Raw genomic sequence first — 18,554 nt, 5'->3', positions numbered from 1 at the left:
TACGTCAATATCCATCCAGATTAATGGTATCATAACTACTATAGGTTATTGTTTTCATATTGTTTGACAATATCTTTTGATATTGTTTGGCAGATATTGTCCTACTCTATCATCTTTCTAATTGTTCCATTTTTATATGGTTTCATACCTCACTATATTCCAAATGCCTAGGGTTACCATCATGAATCATTATCACACATTTTCGGTATCATAGCTTAAGGATATTATTATTATCATGCATGATCATTAATATTATAGGTATATATATATATATATATATATAAAAGAAATGAATCACCTTTTTATTAAAGAAATGTCCAATCTACCCTTTAACGGGAGAACAAGTTTATTGACAATACGTACCAATGACATTATTAGATAGACTATCGTTAAAACAAGGGGTATATCCTATGTCACTATCCATCCAAACAAGGTTCTTCATAAGTCTAGAAAAGTAGAGTTTAAAATCTATATAAACATCCAACTAATCTAAAGGTTTACATGAATGGCTATCTAAATAAGCATTGATATTTTATTATGTAGATGTTTGTCATAGGTCTATGTTTATATAACATCTCCATCACTATAATCTAACTACATTAGGGATAACATAATTATTGTCATGCAATATCGATATCGTAGCTTGTGGATATTATTATATACTATCATGCCTAATTGTTAATATTCTAGGTACATACGTCAATGGTTTCTTAGTTTTATATTCCAACTTCCTAGGGTTACCATTATTAATCATAATCAAGCAATATTGATATCATAGCTTGAAGATATTATTATTATCATACATATGGATATCTATTATATCTAAAAATATGACATATATATATAGCCATTCAGGTTTGAATATTTATTATTACATGTATGTAGAGAGCCATCGAGGCAAGAGGACTAGAATCATTATGGGTTTTGGAGACAATGTATCATCACTATCCTTGGATCAAGGGTAGTCATACATCTTTTAGAAATTGGGTTATATATTCCAATGTACCTATCCAGCTAGACTAGCAGTGCTACCATTATTGACAACATATATTCTTATTATCACGTATAATCATTAATATTCTAGGTATGTATAGAAAAATGTACAGCTTGCAGTTCAAGGATTATACCTTTTGACCCTTGTCTAGATACTCTTATCCTGTTACTCGTCACAACTATATTTCTAATCTTGTGATATTTTATGCATATGACTCTTTATATCCACCAAGATTAATTTGGTCTCATATATCATTTTGGCCCTTTAAAGACATTTTATATAACATTTCAGTTCGTCTCTCTCTCTCTCTCTCTCTCTCTCTCTCTCTCTCTCTCTCTCTCTCTTCCCCCCAGCAAACACATACCCACAATAAGTTCCCAGATAGACATATGGATATCTACTATATTTAAAAATATACCATGTATAGCCATTCAAGTTTTAATATTCAGTAATCTATACATGTAGAGAGCGCTCAAGGCAAGAGGATTAGAATCATTATGACTGTTAGAGAAAGGGTATCACTACTGTCCTTGGATCAAGGGTAGTCATACGTCTTTCAGAAATTGGGTTATACATTCCAATGTCCCTATCTAGCTAAACTCGCAGTGCTTCCATTATTGATACTAGTGGTACCATTACTATTATCAATATAGCTACTCGTCAATATTCTAGGTACATATAATGAAAATAGTTTCTAAGATATATATTCCTACGTCAATATCCATCCAGATTAGGGGTATCATAACTCCTATAGGTTATTGTTTTCATATTGTTTGACAATATCTTTTGATATTGTTTGGCAGATATTTTCCTATTCTATCATCTTTATAATTGTTCCATTTTTATATGGTTTCATGCCTCACTATATTCCAACTGCCTAGGTTTACCATCATTAATCATTATCACACATTATCGATATCATAGCTCAAAGATATTATTATTATCATGCATAATCATTAATATTACGGATAACGTGATTATCATCAATGTAATATCCACATCGTAGCTCGTGGATATTATTGTATATACTATTATGCCTAATTGTAAATATTTTAGGTACATATGTAATCGGTATCTCAATTATATATTCCAACTGCCTAGGGTTACCATTATTAATCATTATCACGCATTATCGATATCATAGCTCGAAGATATTAGTATGATCATGTATAATCATTAATATTATAAATATGTATAAAAAATGACCTTTTTTTAAAGAAATGTACAATTGACCCTTTGGTAGGAGAAGAAGTTTATTGACAATACGTACCAATGACATTATTAGATAGACTGTCATTGAAACAAGGGGTATATCCTATGTCACTATCCATCTAGACAAGGTTCTTCATAACTCCAGAAAAGTAGTGTTTAAATTCTATATAGATATCCAACTAATCTAAGGAAATACATGAATGGCTATCTAGATAAGCAATGATGTTTTAATTATGTAGATACCTCTCATAGCTCTACGTTTATATAACATCTCCATCACTATATTCTAACTACTGAGGCGATCCGGGGCGGGCAACAAGAAGAGTGGCCTCTAAGCACTCTTCTAGGCTCCCGTGCTGCTCAATCGGGTTGGGGTTGGAAAAAACAACAAACACACATACAAACCCTCAACCTAACCCTACACAAATTTGGGACACCACCTAGTTTTGGATGCCAACTAGGACGCATAAAGAGAGAGAGAGAGAGAGAGAGAGAGAGAGAGAGAGAGAGAGAGAGAGAGAGAGAGAGAGAGAGAGAGAGAGAGAGAGATAGTGCTTGGGCTGCTTTGAAATGTATCGGCAATGATCAAGCAAACACAATTATATATGTAAGAAAGAGAGAGAAGGGGGAGGGGATGCTTGTTGCATTAATACCTTCTTACAAATCTGTCATGACCAATCAAAGTGAGATTAGTATTTGTTCAACATAGCTTGAGTAAATTACACCACAACACATCACAAGAAATGCCACCCCAATCACTATCTTAAGGCCAGGGGAGTCCTCTCCACCTTGTCGCCCTCTTACAGTATGTGGAATTTATGGCTAAATTGATGACAACACCCAGAGACAAGTTATCAAGAACTTAAAAAACACCAAGAAACTTACACATCATTGTTGTCCATTACTTTACGTTGGAAGAGAGAAAAAGTATCCAAGCTTAGTCCAAATCCACCCTCCTTGATTCAGCAAATGTTGGGCTTACACTAGTAGGAGAAATGATAGATTTCCTACTCTCAATTGAATGATCACTCTCTCTTACAATGTCATAGAGTTCCTTTGCTAATCACCCCTAATACAACACATGCATATGCATAAGACAATGATCTTCCACTCAAGAGCTCCTTCTAGAGAGGTTGAGCTTGGCTTCTCAAGCTATAGCATAGTGCTCTTGCTTATGGCTCTCCCTTTTTGTGCTAGCTACACCCTCCTTTTATAGCAATTTTGAGGGCTAGGGTTACCCCTCTAACCGTGGTTGGGTTAGATTTTCAGCACTTATCTAATTTCTTTTGCTTGGAATTATCAAGAAGTTGGTGTGGATAGATGAAGAAGAGAGAAAAGAGAGAAGTGGAGGTGATACGACTTTTCATAGTAGGTTAGTGTTAGTAGAGTTAGTATTTTTATTGATTTACAATTGGAATTGGATATTTACAATGGGAGTATCCAGGTAGGATACAAATAAGGAAGAAAAAACTCTTAATAGGTAAGAAGATATGGATACTTACAATGTTGATCATGATGCTCCAAGTGTCTTCAGTAGGGTCAATTTTGACGCTTGTTGATGGTCCACTAGCTTTGACGGTACGTTTTTTCTCCACTCTTGACCTTCCTTAGGAGCCAAGGTAAGTGAACATTAGTAATCAATCACCATGATGCTATCTTTCAAGAGAAGAGGCTGAATTTTTGTGGTTTTTTTATAGATATGGGTAATATGGATGAGGAAAAATGAGACTAGGCGGTCAGTTTTGGAATGGAAGTGTGTGTAGGAGACATGAGTTCACCATGGTTTCTCTTATTCTTCAAGGTTGAGAAGAAGGTGAGTAGGGTGCAGAGAGGATTGGTGAGAGAGGTGGGGATGATGAGTGGAGAGGTGTGTGTGAAAGAGGAAAATGATAAAGTGGAAGAGGGAGTGTGGGTGCATAGCATGGGAAAACTGGGGTCCACCAATAAAATCATAGGTCACAGCTCGTAGCTCAAAAAAAAATGAAAAAATTTAAGATAAAAGTTTAGCTGACGCGCTACAATGTTTGTTTGTATCACCTTTTCAAATTCGGGGAGCATTTGATGTTTAAAAATTCAGCAAAATCGACTGTTTTTTCCACTGCACAAAGTCCTTGTGAGGTCCTTCTTTGGATGATTCTTTTAAATACCTCCAAGAGTGAGCCCCCCATGGTGCATGCATGCATTCCACATACCCTTGACCTTATTTGGTAGGCCCTATATACAATGAAATATTTACACACAAATGGGCCATAATATACCTTTTTATTTTATTTTTTATTTTTTTTTGGCTCAACTAGCCCGGTGACTAGCTAATTGAGGGTTTTTAAGAAAATATAGGGAAAGTCCCCTAACTCACACACGCCTATGTACAGTGAAATGGTAGGGATAGCCACAGTGTTTGGGTGATTTTGGTAGGGTGAGGTAGCTTACTGTGGCAATTATGGAAAGCCAAAAAACGGCTATCATTAGCCCCCCCCTTAGATAATGGTACATTCATGTACCATTTATCCGACCATACAACATGTAGATTGTGTAACGTCTGTCTTTGTCTGCTCTCATCTTTGAAGAACCTTTGTTTTATGATTAAAAAACCTTGTGTGATATGAAAGGTTCTCAGAGCCAATAGCAGGATATAATGAAGTGACTGAGTAAACCTCCTCCATTGAGAAAGTTTCCATAAGCACCCCCCAGGATCAAAGATCTTGAAATATCTTTCCCAAAGAGAGATGTATGGTATGGAATCACTTACCGATTTCGGTTGAAGAAACTTGTAGATTTTATTGTTGTCCATCATTGCATCTATCACTATGAATGTGATATAAAATATTGGTTGCTCTTCCTCTTGTGTAAAGTTGATGTATCTGCTACGATCTTCAAGAGCTTGTATGAGCAAATTCCTGAAATGTAGCTCATAAAATTCATTCAACCTGGGTAGGCTCATCAAGTAAAAAATTCTATGAACTTCATGATTTATGAAATCTTGATCCATGCTTCCAACCGCTACTGGAGGATATTGCAAATAGTTTACCACATAAGTAGATAATAGACGAATGTTTCTATTGATTCCAACACATTGTAAGAGAATAGGTTTTGGTACTGATTGATGAAATATCCACATGTAGCAATCAACAAGTTTTTCATCTATGATGAAGACCAGAAGCATCACAATGTGCGACCTCCATACACCAAAGAACCAAATGAAGAAGGTTTGGAAACATCCGTTCATCACCAAGTATTCATGTCCTCTTCCACTTAAGAAGGTATGGTGCCCCCGATGAAAGGTATATGTGAAGAGAGGAGAAGTTGACTTTGAAGAGGTGAAACCCAATGTGAAGATGATTGAGACTTCCAAAGTTTGGATTTTCTTGCTAAGAGATTGTCCCATGAATGAAGAGCCACCCACTAAAACACCATTGGAGAGAATGATACCCTTCTGACAGTTTCCTTTTATGATTTTCTTTTTTACTACTCTCCCATGTTCTTCATCCCCTTCTAAGCCCCCCCTTTGGCAAGGTTGTAACTCCTCACATTGTACCACCTCAAAGGTTGATGGATTACTATCTGATCTTGTGAAAACTTTGGCTTCTTGCATGATAGGTTCCTCCATGCTTAATATACATGGGTCATACCAATGTTTTTCAACATCCTCAAACACTTCTTGAAGATTATCCTCACATGGATTCAACTCACACTCTTCTACTTTGTTTTGGAGTTGGCATTCCATGTACACAATCATCTCTTTATGATCAATGTGGTCTATGATCTCCCGACCTATGATTTCATCTTCTTCTTCATCCTCTTCTTTTAGACAAGATACACTCTCAGAACATTCCATAAGATCAAGGTTACCTTCAAGGTCTTCATTCTCCATAGAGTCATGTTGCACAAAAGCTTCATCTGCTGTGACTAGAAATTGATCCTCTGCCAAAAGGTTGGATGTATCCATTATTGAATCATCAATGCCATTTGAGATATCTTGTGTCAATTTTTGCATGCTTGTAATAAAGGTAGAAGAAAGAGATTCCACATTTGAATCTTGGCCACGCACTTTAGCACTTGAATGATCAGTTGGCATGTAAGTAACTTCTTCAACATTTGTCAGAGTAGAAGGAGACAAGTATGGCAAAGGAGATGACTCCTTGATAGAAACAGTTTCATGATGGTTGGTTCTTTCAGCATGATGGAAACCATTTTTGATGTAGAAGTACTTGTGAAACTTCCTTCGGGCAATAGTGACCGCTTCTTCAAAGGTAGAGGGTCCACTACAAGTAACCTTAGTCTTTAGGAAAGGAGACAAACCCGAAATAAATTCTCCATTTTTACATAATCTGGAAATGTAGAACTAAACCCATATCCTCCCCATTGACGAGAAAAAAATTCCTCATAAGCATAGTAGTCTTCACCATGTTGTTGAAGTCTCCCTAATGAAGCCCATGCTTTCTCCGTTGTTGGAAATTTAGAGAATCTGCTCTTGAAAGATTTGGAAATTTGGGTATACCCATCTTCAATCTGAGAAGACATACTCCAAAACCATTGCTCAACGTTGCCTCTAAGGCATAGCAATAGAAAATTCCCTTTTTCAATGTCATCCCTTTTACCAAGGATAAGACAAACCATTCTAAAATCAATAAGAAAATCATCAACATCTTCTTCTAGATTTCCGAAGAAGATTAGGATATCATCAAAGCTATAGTGTGTCATAGTCTCTCAATGCTAGAACCACACAAAAATTAGTTCCAAACAATCATTTTCTCTCATGACATCAACTAACTACAGAAACTTTTGAAAGGTCTCATGAATTCTAGATTCTTATGTGAAAATGTTTTTTTCCTTTCTCATGTTATGCTAATCCAAACCATATTCTAGATCAATTTTTCTTGCCTTGAAATTACACTCGGTCATACAAGTTTTCATGATTCATATCATCTACTTGATTATGCTAAAATTCAAGCATTCATGCAATACAACAACAATAAGCACAAAGTCATTCCTCCGTGGGGGCACCCATTTGAGGCGGTCCGGGGCGGACAACAAGAAAATTGGCCTCTAAGCACTCTTCTAGGCTCCCGTGCTGCTCAATTGGGTTGGGGTTGGAAAAAACAACAAACACACACACAAACCCGCAACCTAACCCTACACAAATTTGGGACACCACCTAGTTTTGGATGCGAACTAGGACGCATAAAGAGAGAGAGAGAGAGAGAGAGAGAGAGAGAGAGAGAGAGAGAGAGAGAGAGAGAGAGAGAGAGAGATAGTGCTCGGGCTGCTTTGAAATGTATCGGCAATGATCAAGAAAACACAATTATATATGTAAGAAAGAGAGAGAAGGGGGAGTGGATGCTTGTTGCATTAATACCTTCTTACAAATCTGTCATGACCAATCAAAGTGAGATTAGTATTTGTTCAACATAGCTTGAGTAAATTACACCACAACACATCACAAGAAATGCCACCCCAATCACTATCTTAAGGCCAGGGGAGTCCTCTCCACCTTGTCGCCCTCTTACAGTATGTGGAATTTATGGCTAAATTGATGACAACACCCAGAGACAAGTTATCAAGAACTTAAAAAACACCAAGAAACTTACACATCATTGTTGTCCATTACTTTACGTTGGAAGAGAGAAAAAGTATCCAAGCTTAGTCCAAATCCACCCTCCTTGATTCAGCAAATGTTGGGCTTACACTAGTAGGAGAAATGATAGATTTCCTACTCTCAATTGAATGATCACTCTCTCTTACAATGTCATAGAGTTCCTTTGCTAATCACCCCTAATACAACACATGCATATGCATAAGACAATGATCTTCCACTCAAGAGCTCCTTCTAGAGAGGTTGAGCTTGGCTTCTCAAGCTATAGCATAGTGCTCTTGCTTATGGCTCTCCCTTTTTGTGCTAGCTACACCCTCCTTTTATAGCAATTTTGAGGGCTAGGGTTACCCCTCTAACCGTGGTTGGGTTAGATTTTCAGCACTTATCTAATTTCTTTTGCTTGGAATTATCAAGAAGTTGGTGTGGATAGATGAAGAAGAGAGAAAAGAGAGAAGTGGAGGTGATATGACTTTTCATAGTAGGTTAGTGTTAGTAGAGTTAGTATTTTTATTGATTTACAATTGGAATTGGATATTTACAATGGGAGTATCCAGGTAGGATACAAATAAGGAAGAAAAAACTCTTAATAGGTAAGAAAATATGGATTTCTTACAATGTTGATGCTCCAAGTGTCTTGAGTAGGGTCAATTTTGACGCTTGTTGATGGTCCACTAGCTTTGACGGTACGTTTTTTCTCCACTCTTGACCTTCCTTAGGAGCCAAGGTAAGTGAACATTAGTAATCAATCACCATGATGCTGTCTTTCAAGAGAAGAGGCTGAATTTTGTGGTTTTTGATAGATATGGGTAATATGCATGAGAAAAAATGAGACTAGGTGGTCAATTTTGGAATGGAAGTGTGTGTAGGAGATATGAATTCACCATGGTTTCTCTTATTCTTCAAGGTTGAGAAGAAGGTGAGTAGGGTGCAGAGAGGAATGGTGAGGGAGGTGGGGATGATGAGTGGAGAGGTGTGTGTGAAAGAGGAAAATGATAAAGTGGAAGAGGGAGTGTGGCTGCATAGCATGGGCAAAATGGGGTCCACCAATAAAATCATAGCTCACAGCTCCTAGCTCAAAAAAATATGAAAAAATTTGAGATAAAAGTTCAGCTGACGCGCTACAACGTTTGTTGTATCACCTTTTCAAATTTGGGGAGCATGTGATCTTTAAAAATTCAGCGAAACCGACTATTTTTTCCACTGCACAAAGTCCTTGTGAGGTCCTTCTTTGGATGATTCTTTTGAATACCTCCAAGAGTGAGTCCCCCCATGGTGCATGCATACATTCTACATACCCTTGACCTTATTTAGTAGGTCTATAATTGAAAATATTGTTGAGACCATGATATAAGTGAATAGTACAACTAAGAAAATCAAATATTGAGGGGTCTAAAAAAAATATGTACATGTCAAATATAAATAATATAGGTGGAAAAAATATAAAGGGATTAAAATAAATCTCTCTCATTATAAGTCTACCATAAAAAAATGAATATTTTTGGTGGTCTAATTCATGACAGTAATAGAGAATAGATGTAGGAAGGAAAAAAACACAATAGTGAAAAATTATACACATAAATAGAACTAGTTTTTTGTAACAGGACTTGATTTTGAGGTGTTTTAGCAATTAATTTTGTTTTTCTAGAAAGCTTTGGTCGTTTTAAAGTTAGTCCACTGTGTAGAAGGATGTGTGGATTGTTTTCGTCCAATAAATGTTTTTGATCCGGAAGGCACTTTCTGGGGCATTTTTGAAGGTGTTAATGTGGGATTTTGGAAAAGTGATGTATGAAGCGATTTAAGCCTGTGTTATAAGGAACAACTTTGGTTCTCTGAGTCTTTAGAGATTTTGATGTTTTGATGCTCGTTGAGGGCCAAAGATTAAGAAAAAAGTGGGATTTGCTGTTTTTACATCGTTTTTGTAGAAAATGCTGTTTTGCAGGTTGATTTTCAGCAAATCAGAGGAGGCTATGGAAATTTTCCATCACATAGTTGTCGAAGAGCGCAGCGAGGGCAACAAGATTGTGTGAGACGGACTTGGGCTGTTTTGACTCCGTTTGGGAGTTATGCTCAGTTGAAGACAGTTTCAAAAATCTAACATTTACGGATCGCTTCGCGATCATGTTTTTTTACCTTATTCTTGCAGGTATACTTGGTGCGCAAGTCGAGTCGACCGAACGCCAAAAATAGAAAAGTGGCTATTTTGGGAGGTCGCATGCTTTTGGAGGAAAAACGAGAAAAGAAAGATGGGTGGTGCGTTTTGGGCCGGGGATCATTCAACGATCTCTCTTCTACGAGTACGAGTGCCAGTGCGAGTGCGAGTGAGACGCTGCATGCAAGCGAACTGAAGCTCGGGGGTGGTCGGGAGGTTCGAGCTCCGTACAACGGAGTGCGCCCATATATTTTATTGCTCCTTTGTTGTATCAAACACTATCAATACAAAGATCTCTTTCTCTGTCTTTGCTATCTATCTCTATTATTCTGTTCTTGTGACATTTTTTTGGATTTTTGTTGGGATGGAGTTACACCAAAAATAAGAGAAGCTTGCATGAAATTATTTTTATATGGAATAAAGAGTATGCAAAATGGTAAGAAAAAATATGGTAATGGTGAGTCAATGTACATAGCATAAATAACACACCATAGGTAGGAATATTTAAATAAATACCAAAATAATTATGAAAAATCCTTTTATTTAGGCCCTATATACAATGAAATATTTACACACAAATGGGCCATAATATACCTTTTTATTTTTTATTTTTTAATTTTTTTGCTCAACTAACCCGGTGACTAACTAATTGAGGGTTTTTAAGAAAATATAGGGAAAGTCCCCTAACTCACACACGCCTATGTACAGTGAAATGGTAGGGATAGCCACAGTGTTTAGGTGATTTTGGTAGGGTGAGGTAGCTTACTATGGCAATTATGGAAAGCCGAAAAACGGCTATCACTACCTTAGGGATAACATAATTATTATCATGCAATATCGATATCGAAGCTGGTAGATATTATTATATACTATCATGCCTAATTTTTTATTTTCTAGGTACATACGTCAATGGTTTCTCAGTTATATATTCGTACATCGATCACTATCCATCTCGACAACGTACGTATATTATTATTATCACATATAATCATTAATATTCTAGGTATGTACAGCTTGCACTTCAAGGATTATACTTTCGTCCCCTGTCTAGATACTCTTATCCTGTTACTTGTCACAAGTATATTTGTAATCTTGAGATATTTTATGCATATGATTCTATATAGTATCAATTCTTATATTTTATGCATATGCTTCTATCCACCAAGATTGTATTAGTTTGGTCTCATAGATCATTTTGGCCTTTTAAAGGCATATAAAATAACATTTCAGTTCATCTCTCTCTCTCTCTCTCTCTCTCCCCCCCCCCCCCACCCCCCCCCCCAGCACACCCACCCACCCATAGTAAGCTCCCAGATAGACATATGTATATCTACTATATTTCAAAATATGCCATATATAGCCATTCAGGTCTCAATGTTTTTTATTAGATACATGTAGAGAGCCATCGAGGCACGAGAATTAGAATCATTATGGCTCTTAGAGAAAGGGTATTATCACTATCCTTGGATCAAGCGATGTCATACCTCTTTTAGAATTTGGGTTATATATTCCAATGTCCCTATCCAGCTAGACTACCACTACTACCATTATTGATACTAGTTGTACCATAATTATTATCACACATAGCTAGTCGTTAATATTCTAGGAAAGTTGAACTTCTTTGGGTTCCCGCCTCCACACACACACACACACATATGTCACATATTATGGAGCACCCATTTTCTGCATTCCCTAGAGATATGACAAGAGGGTGATTCTCATGATGTCTCTAAAGTCAAGCTGTAATTAGTTTTCTCTCAATTGCAACGCAATACCCACTTGTTACCTTCTCCTCAACAACGCATCGAGAAGTTGCTTCTCATGAATTTGGCGCTTCATCACAATCATCATGCTCTTCAATTGCGCCAACGTAAACTCACTCTACTCAGTCGGGCCACCCTTGTCTCCAACTTTGAAATTTCAATTGAAGGCACGCGATACCTCTAGCTCAATGATTGAGATGGCTTCTCAATGGTATATAACACTCAATTTTTGCTACTGGATAGATTTTCCTTTACCAATGGTTGTAGTGTTTCAACATAAAATATTTCACTCCTGTCTTGTCTTGTCTTGTCTTGTCTTGTCTTTAGCTTTAGTGTTTTAATTATTCCCTTTCACTCTTGTGAGTTGTGCAATGTGCAGTTCTCCAAATGTGAACCTTGACACTAGTTTGGTGGTGGCATGGGACACTCCAACAGTGATTGAATTTGTTGAAAAGTTTTTGGGTACATCTCATTACTCTGAGGCAATTTTAACCAATTTAATTGATGGAAAACTTTTCCTTTACATGACCATTGAAGGCTGGAATGAAATAGGTATAAGGTCAGTGGCCCATAGGCATGCTTTGGTAGGTTGGTCCAATAGAGTATTAGAGGGTGGTCACACTTTTGTTCCGAAGCCTCAAACATCATCGAGTCTCCATTCATCACAAAATATGAGTACGAACTTAGGGAACGAAGCTCTAGAATACAATCTCCAATCTCAAGACAAACCTACTTTGCCTGATGTTCTCAATGTTCCTAATGTAAGTAATATTGGTACCCCTACTAATGATGCACGGCCAATAATATATGATAGAATATTCTGTCTTAGGAAGGTTAAGTAAATGTACACCACTATGGGGAAAGACTTTCGAAAATGGCTTTTGCGGACAAGACAAGGATGATTTTTCGTTCATTAATCTACGCAATAGTCGAGAAAAATTGAATCAAATTCTTGATTTTATTGAGGCAAATATGAAGCAAATTCCACCTCTCGACTTTGGAAAACTTGGCCCCTTGCCATGGCGAGTCGAAGATGTGTACATGAAGGTCTTCGAACATAGGAACTACATCAGAAAATGTGGCAAGGGGGTGGTCGATGCAAAGAGGCAGCGTTGCTACGCACAAGGCGACAACATTGATCAAAGTGTCGCTCCTAACCACATCGGAAAACAAATGGTATTGTATATGTCTTAGTGTTTTATGTATTTCTTGCTTCTTATTCTAATTTTTATCAAATTTGTCAATCTTTTAGAATGAGGGATTCATGAATGACACTCCTATTAAGAGCACCCATGGTTATGATGTGAGTAATACATCTAAAACATTGCGTAACACTAGGTTGGTAATGGGACACTTTTATGTCCTGTTAAGTGACCATTTTTCTTGAATTATGTCAAGAGTTTCAAAATGGATTTTGAGGTTCTATCTATCTAGAAAGTTGTCTCATGAGCTGAAAAAAACTCAACATTTTTTTGGAATATCAATTCCATCTTTAACCTTGTCCTTGCACAACATTTCACAACCTAAACTGTGTAAAAAAACGGGTCCTGTTTTTGCCTTTTTTCAACTTTTTGCAACTATACCACTCTAGAATTCATGTTTGTGAGGTCTATAATGCTAGAGAACTATCTTTAGTAGTCCTCAACATATCCTGATGCTTCTAGAGAGAAATAAATATTAAAGTTGTAAGTTATGACCAAATTACAAAAATTATCAAATCCTGTTTTTTAGCCAATTTTAGCTCTTCTATGATTTTTTTCGTGGATTTCATGATATCCAAATGTATTTTTTATTCTCTATGCTGCATATTGTAACATAAATCTAATATTACTTGAGTTTTGGGGCACCTAATACCCTATTTTTCATAGTACACAACGATGGTTGATTTTTTCAATTATAGAAGAAACGAAACATTCTAGTATATCAAGTATAGCTTTTTCAATATTGTTAGTTTCTTGTGACAACTACATGCATTTTCTAGGTAGTAACCATATCTAGTCATAAGGATCAAATTTGGCTAGATATTGAATAGTTTCTATGGGATTCTACAACTCATAATGTTGAACCCAGTTTTTTCATGTTTGCTGTATTTAGCACTTCATCTTTGTCCCCAAGATTCCCCTTGGTAAGAGATGTATTATTATTTTGACATGCTCCATGGCTCCTTATGAACATAAAGGACAATAGGGAACTAAGAAAACATGCAATATTATTTGTATTGAGCGTGGCTATAGAAAATTTGATGATAGGTTTGTAGAATGGTAAAAATTCAACCTTTTTTGTACCTATTTATTTTGGCAAAACAAAAAATAGTGAGTGAGAAGCAATCATATGTTCTGGTCACCAACCCATTGAAGTTAACTAAGGAATTTATATCAAGTCCTACAAAAATCCCTAATCTTATTTTTATGCAACAAAACGTAAGAAATGACTATTTTGATGAAAATGCACTGTTCCATCAACTTTGGAGGCTTGGTGTGACCAAAAGATGAGAAATTTTACAAGTTTCTTATTTTTTCCATGTGTAGTAGGCCTTGAACTATAACCTCATGAAAGGATTTTACAAAATGAGTGGATCTACTATGGTTTTGGAGGTTTTTTTCAAAACCCTGAAAGGACACTTTTATGTCCTGTTAGGTTACCAACCTAGTGTTAAAGAGGGGCAGCCTCAAAGTGCATTCTACATGGGTCTTGTCCAAGGGGTCATTGACCTCGATGACAATGATGAGGTAATTGTTGGAAAATTTTATTGAAAACGTATAATATTATTATAATATGTTGAGAGAGAAGGAGAGAGCACAGAAGTAGAACCCCAAAGTGTGTAGAATACACACATGAGATGATGTATATATAGAGGGGACCTGGGTGCCATATATAGAGAAGCCATATATTGAGTAGCTTCACATATAAGCTCAACACCCCCGCTCAAATAAGGGTCCCTAACTGTGGATGAAAAAACCCTTGGGGGATCAAGGGAAAAACCCACAGCTCTATATACACCCACCGTTATATTATAAAAATCATTGAATATACAAATGTTTACGAGGAGCTACATCACTCCTTTTACAATGAATGTTTTATGAGGAGTTACATTACTCCTATCCTATCAAATACAATAATGAATACAAAGGTTCAATAAAGAGGTGTAAAAGCTATCGATTAGCTTGTAATCAAAAGTGTCTCCGTGAATCTGCTGTGTAGCTTGCCATCAATATCGCATCACCAAACATGTCTTCATGTTGTCATCAATATGGCATCACCAAACATATCTTCATAAATCTTTTATTGTCTCCAAGTTTGTCTTCATAAAATCAATTCTTTGATCAATCCTACATAGATCATAGACTCCAAAAAAAAAAAAAATCTTGAAAATTATTAGCATCGTTAATGAAATAATTACGTTCACAATGCCATAAGAGATGGTTCGCGACGCCACTCTTTTGTTGACATATATATGCACGACAACATATGGTACATAAAGTATAAACGTAAAAGTACAAAATGTGTAATTACGTGATACAAATGATATGTGTATATACTACATAAAACAACATTTATCAATGTAGTGATCAATGAATACCATCAAAGTATTAACAAAATATCATCATTATATCAATAAAAATGAATAAATGATCATGGTATCAATGAAAAGCATCATGATATCACCGAGAATAATCATTGTATCAACGAAACAACATCATGGCATCACCAAGAATAACCATGGTATCAACGAAACACCATCATGGCATCACCGAGAATAACCATGGTATCAACGAAACAACATCATGGTATCACCGAGAATAACCATGGTATCAACAAAACATCATCATGGTATTAACAAAAATCACCATGGAATCAACGAAATATCATCATGGAATCACCGAGAATAACCATGGTATCAACGAAATATCATCATGGCACAACCGAGAATAACCATGGTATCAATGACATAGAAGCTCCATGGTATCAATGACATATCATCATGGTCAACGAAAATCACCATGACCAAAGTATTAACAAAACATCATCATGGTACCATCAAAATCACTATGGTATCAATGAGAAATTATCAATAAAACGACGTAAATTATATCTCTAAAAGAATAATTATACGAGAACCAATGAACGAGTATATCATATAACAAAAGATCATGTACCAACAGTAGCTCGATAGAATTTGGACGATCATCAACGGCTCAACTGAATCGGAACGATGTGTAACTGGCTTCTGCAGCAAAGTTACGTCAGTAACAAATATATGATTGATGAAGAAAAACATAATTGAGAAGTTTTCAATTATGAGAAAAATCAAAAGCAAAAAGTAAAATTTTGATTTTCAAACATATTCGCAGTCCGAGACGATAACCCAAAATCGGTGCAGAATTTAGAGAAACTTTCTTCTACAAAGTTATAGACCACATCGATTCAAATCCCCATCGCGGGTAGTTTCTTCTGCAAAGTTGTAGAACACATCGATTCCGGTCTCTCACGCGGGTAGTTTCTGCAAAATCGTTTTCAATAAGCAGAAAAATAAAAAACAAAAAACGAAAGTTGCTTTTCAGGTATGTACGCAGTCCGCAAACGATAACTCAAAATCGGTGCAGAATTTGAAAAAACTTCCTTCTGCAAAGTTGTAGACCACATTGATTCCGGTCTCGTGCGCGAGTAGTTTCTGGAAAATCGTTTTCAATTAGCAGAAAAATCAAAAAGAAAAGGTGGAAGCTTTTTTTCAGGTATGTACGCAGTGCGCGAACGATAACTCAAAATCGGTGCAGAATTTGAAGAAACTTCCTTCTGCAAAGTTGTAGACCACATCGATTCCGATCCTTGAGTTGGGTAGTTTCTGCGAAATCGATTTTGATCAGGAGAAAAATCAAAAACAAAAATGTACTGCTCTGATACCATGTTGAGAGAGAAGGAGAGAGCACAGAAGTAGAACCCCAAAGTGTGTAGAATACACACATGAGATGATGTATATATAGAGGGGACCTGGGTGCCATATATTGAGTAGCTTCACATATAAGCTCAACATAATAATTATGCATTATACACGTTGTAGGAGGCTTGGTTGCAAGGAGAATTACAAGCAAGCTATGAAACCCTCCATCCTTGTACTGATAAAGATATCTTGGATACACAAGATTGCCACAGTAGTCATTATCGACCGGTAAGGTTTAAAAAGCTCATTATTCTATCAAGTTTTAAGTACTCATTTGATTTTGTGCTATTGTCTTATATCTTGCACTCATAGTTCCTTTGGTGGTTTTGTTGAAAGGAATCGCCTATCACCAATACGGTGGATATTGTGGAGGAACACTCACCTAAAAGTAACTTTGAAGATTGCACAATGAGTCTTTCTTTTTACAAAGACAAGCAAACTCCAATAAATTTGGAAAATGTGTTTTCTGTAAGTGAATTTGATGGCATTTCTCACACAGGCATATACTTTTACATGAATGTAGGATAGTATGTGTGGGTTTATGCTCTAATCTTTTGTTTATAGGTTCATAAAGTCTAAGGCAAGGTTTTTTTACCTTCTCTTGTTTTGTATAAGTCTAGCCTTTATGTTACTCAAGCTATTGTGAAATAGGTACTCAAGCTATTGTAAAATAGGAAAGGGTTTCTTTTCACAAGTTTTATTTTGTAAGGTGTATGTTCATGCTTTATGTAAAATGGAGGAGGTCTTGTCTGCTTTGTGAAGTGTATGTTCATGCTATTGTAAAATAGGAAAGGGGGTTTTCTCTCTTTTCTTTTTTGCAAAGTGTGTGCATGCTTTATGCCTTTATAAATATGCATAAGTATAGTAGGAAAAGGTAGCAATCTTTTTTTTTCATATCAATTAGACAAAAAAAAATTTATTTCCCTTCACCATCTCTTTTTTAATTTACTTAGGGATACGTTCTCTCTACACCTACTACAAAAATAAAAGCACTATCCTCTTACATCTCTCTCTCTCTCTCTCTCTCTCTCTCTCTCTCTCTCTCTCTCTCTCTCCCCCCCCCCTTAAGTGGCTTATTTGTATTTAAAAGTAAATTAAGTTCTAATAAACTCTTAAAAATGAAATATTCAAAAAATTATTTTATAAGTAATTCGTTGCAAACATGTGTAGAAAACCATACTTCCCTCTCACGCAAGTGTCTTACAAGATCTTAATGAGCCAAGCGACGATTCCAATGTGCAATGTTTGGGTGGTAATGAGCATTCAAGTGTGAGGGATGATTTTTCTCAACAAAAGATTTGCAGCATAGAGTTAGAAACTTTTGTAAGTAATATTAGTATGAAAATTGCTTTATTTCTTTTCCCATTTCTCTCTCTCTCTCTCCATTTACATAAATGTTATGAGCTATTTGTTAAATTGTAGTTTTGATTCATAGGAAAAATCAATCAATACCAAGAAGAAGACAAAAAAATTCACAAGCCTATCTTCGGTGATGGTAATCATTAGCAACTTGAGTTGATCTAATTTTATGTTTGTTTAGATATGCTTACAGGAGATGTATGCCTTGCACTTAACAAGAACTTTTTATCTTAGAGCACCTCTAGCGAGGAGCTTATTAAAAAGAGAAAGAAGGTACCACCTCCAAGTGACAGGAAGGTGCGTTTGTGCAATAAACTTAGATTTCAAAATTATACATCAAATCTCAATATTCTCTATCTTGTGTAGGCACTGCAATGAAAATCATCCAGCAGTGATTGTGAAACTCATGTTTGAATATGTGAAGATGTTTTCACTTAGCTAATGCTACTCTTTGATAAATGGTTTACTCTTGTGTATAGATGCCGAAGGAAACTAGGTCATGTAGAATTATTAAAAAGCCACCAAGGTTCAATGAGAACTATGAA

Source organism: Adiantum capillus-veneris, chromosome 2, assembly GCF_014529385.1.
Source record: "Adiantum capillus-veneris isolate H3 chromosome 2, ASM1452938v2, whole genome shotgun sequence".
Lineage (NCBI taxonomy): Eukaryota > Viridiplantae > Streptophyta > Polypodiopsida > Polypodiales > Pteridaceae > Adiantum > Adiantum capillus-veneris.
The sequence above is the reverse complement of the archived record's forward strand: the minus strand, read 5'-3'. Positions refer to the sequence as shown.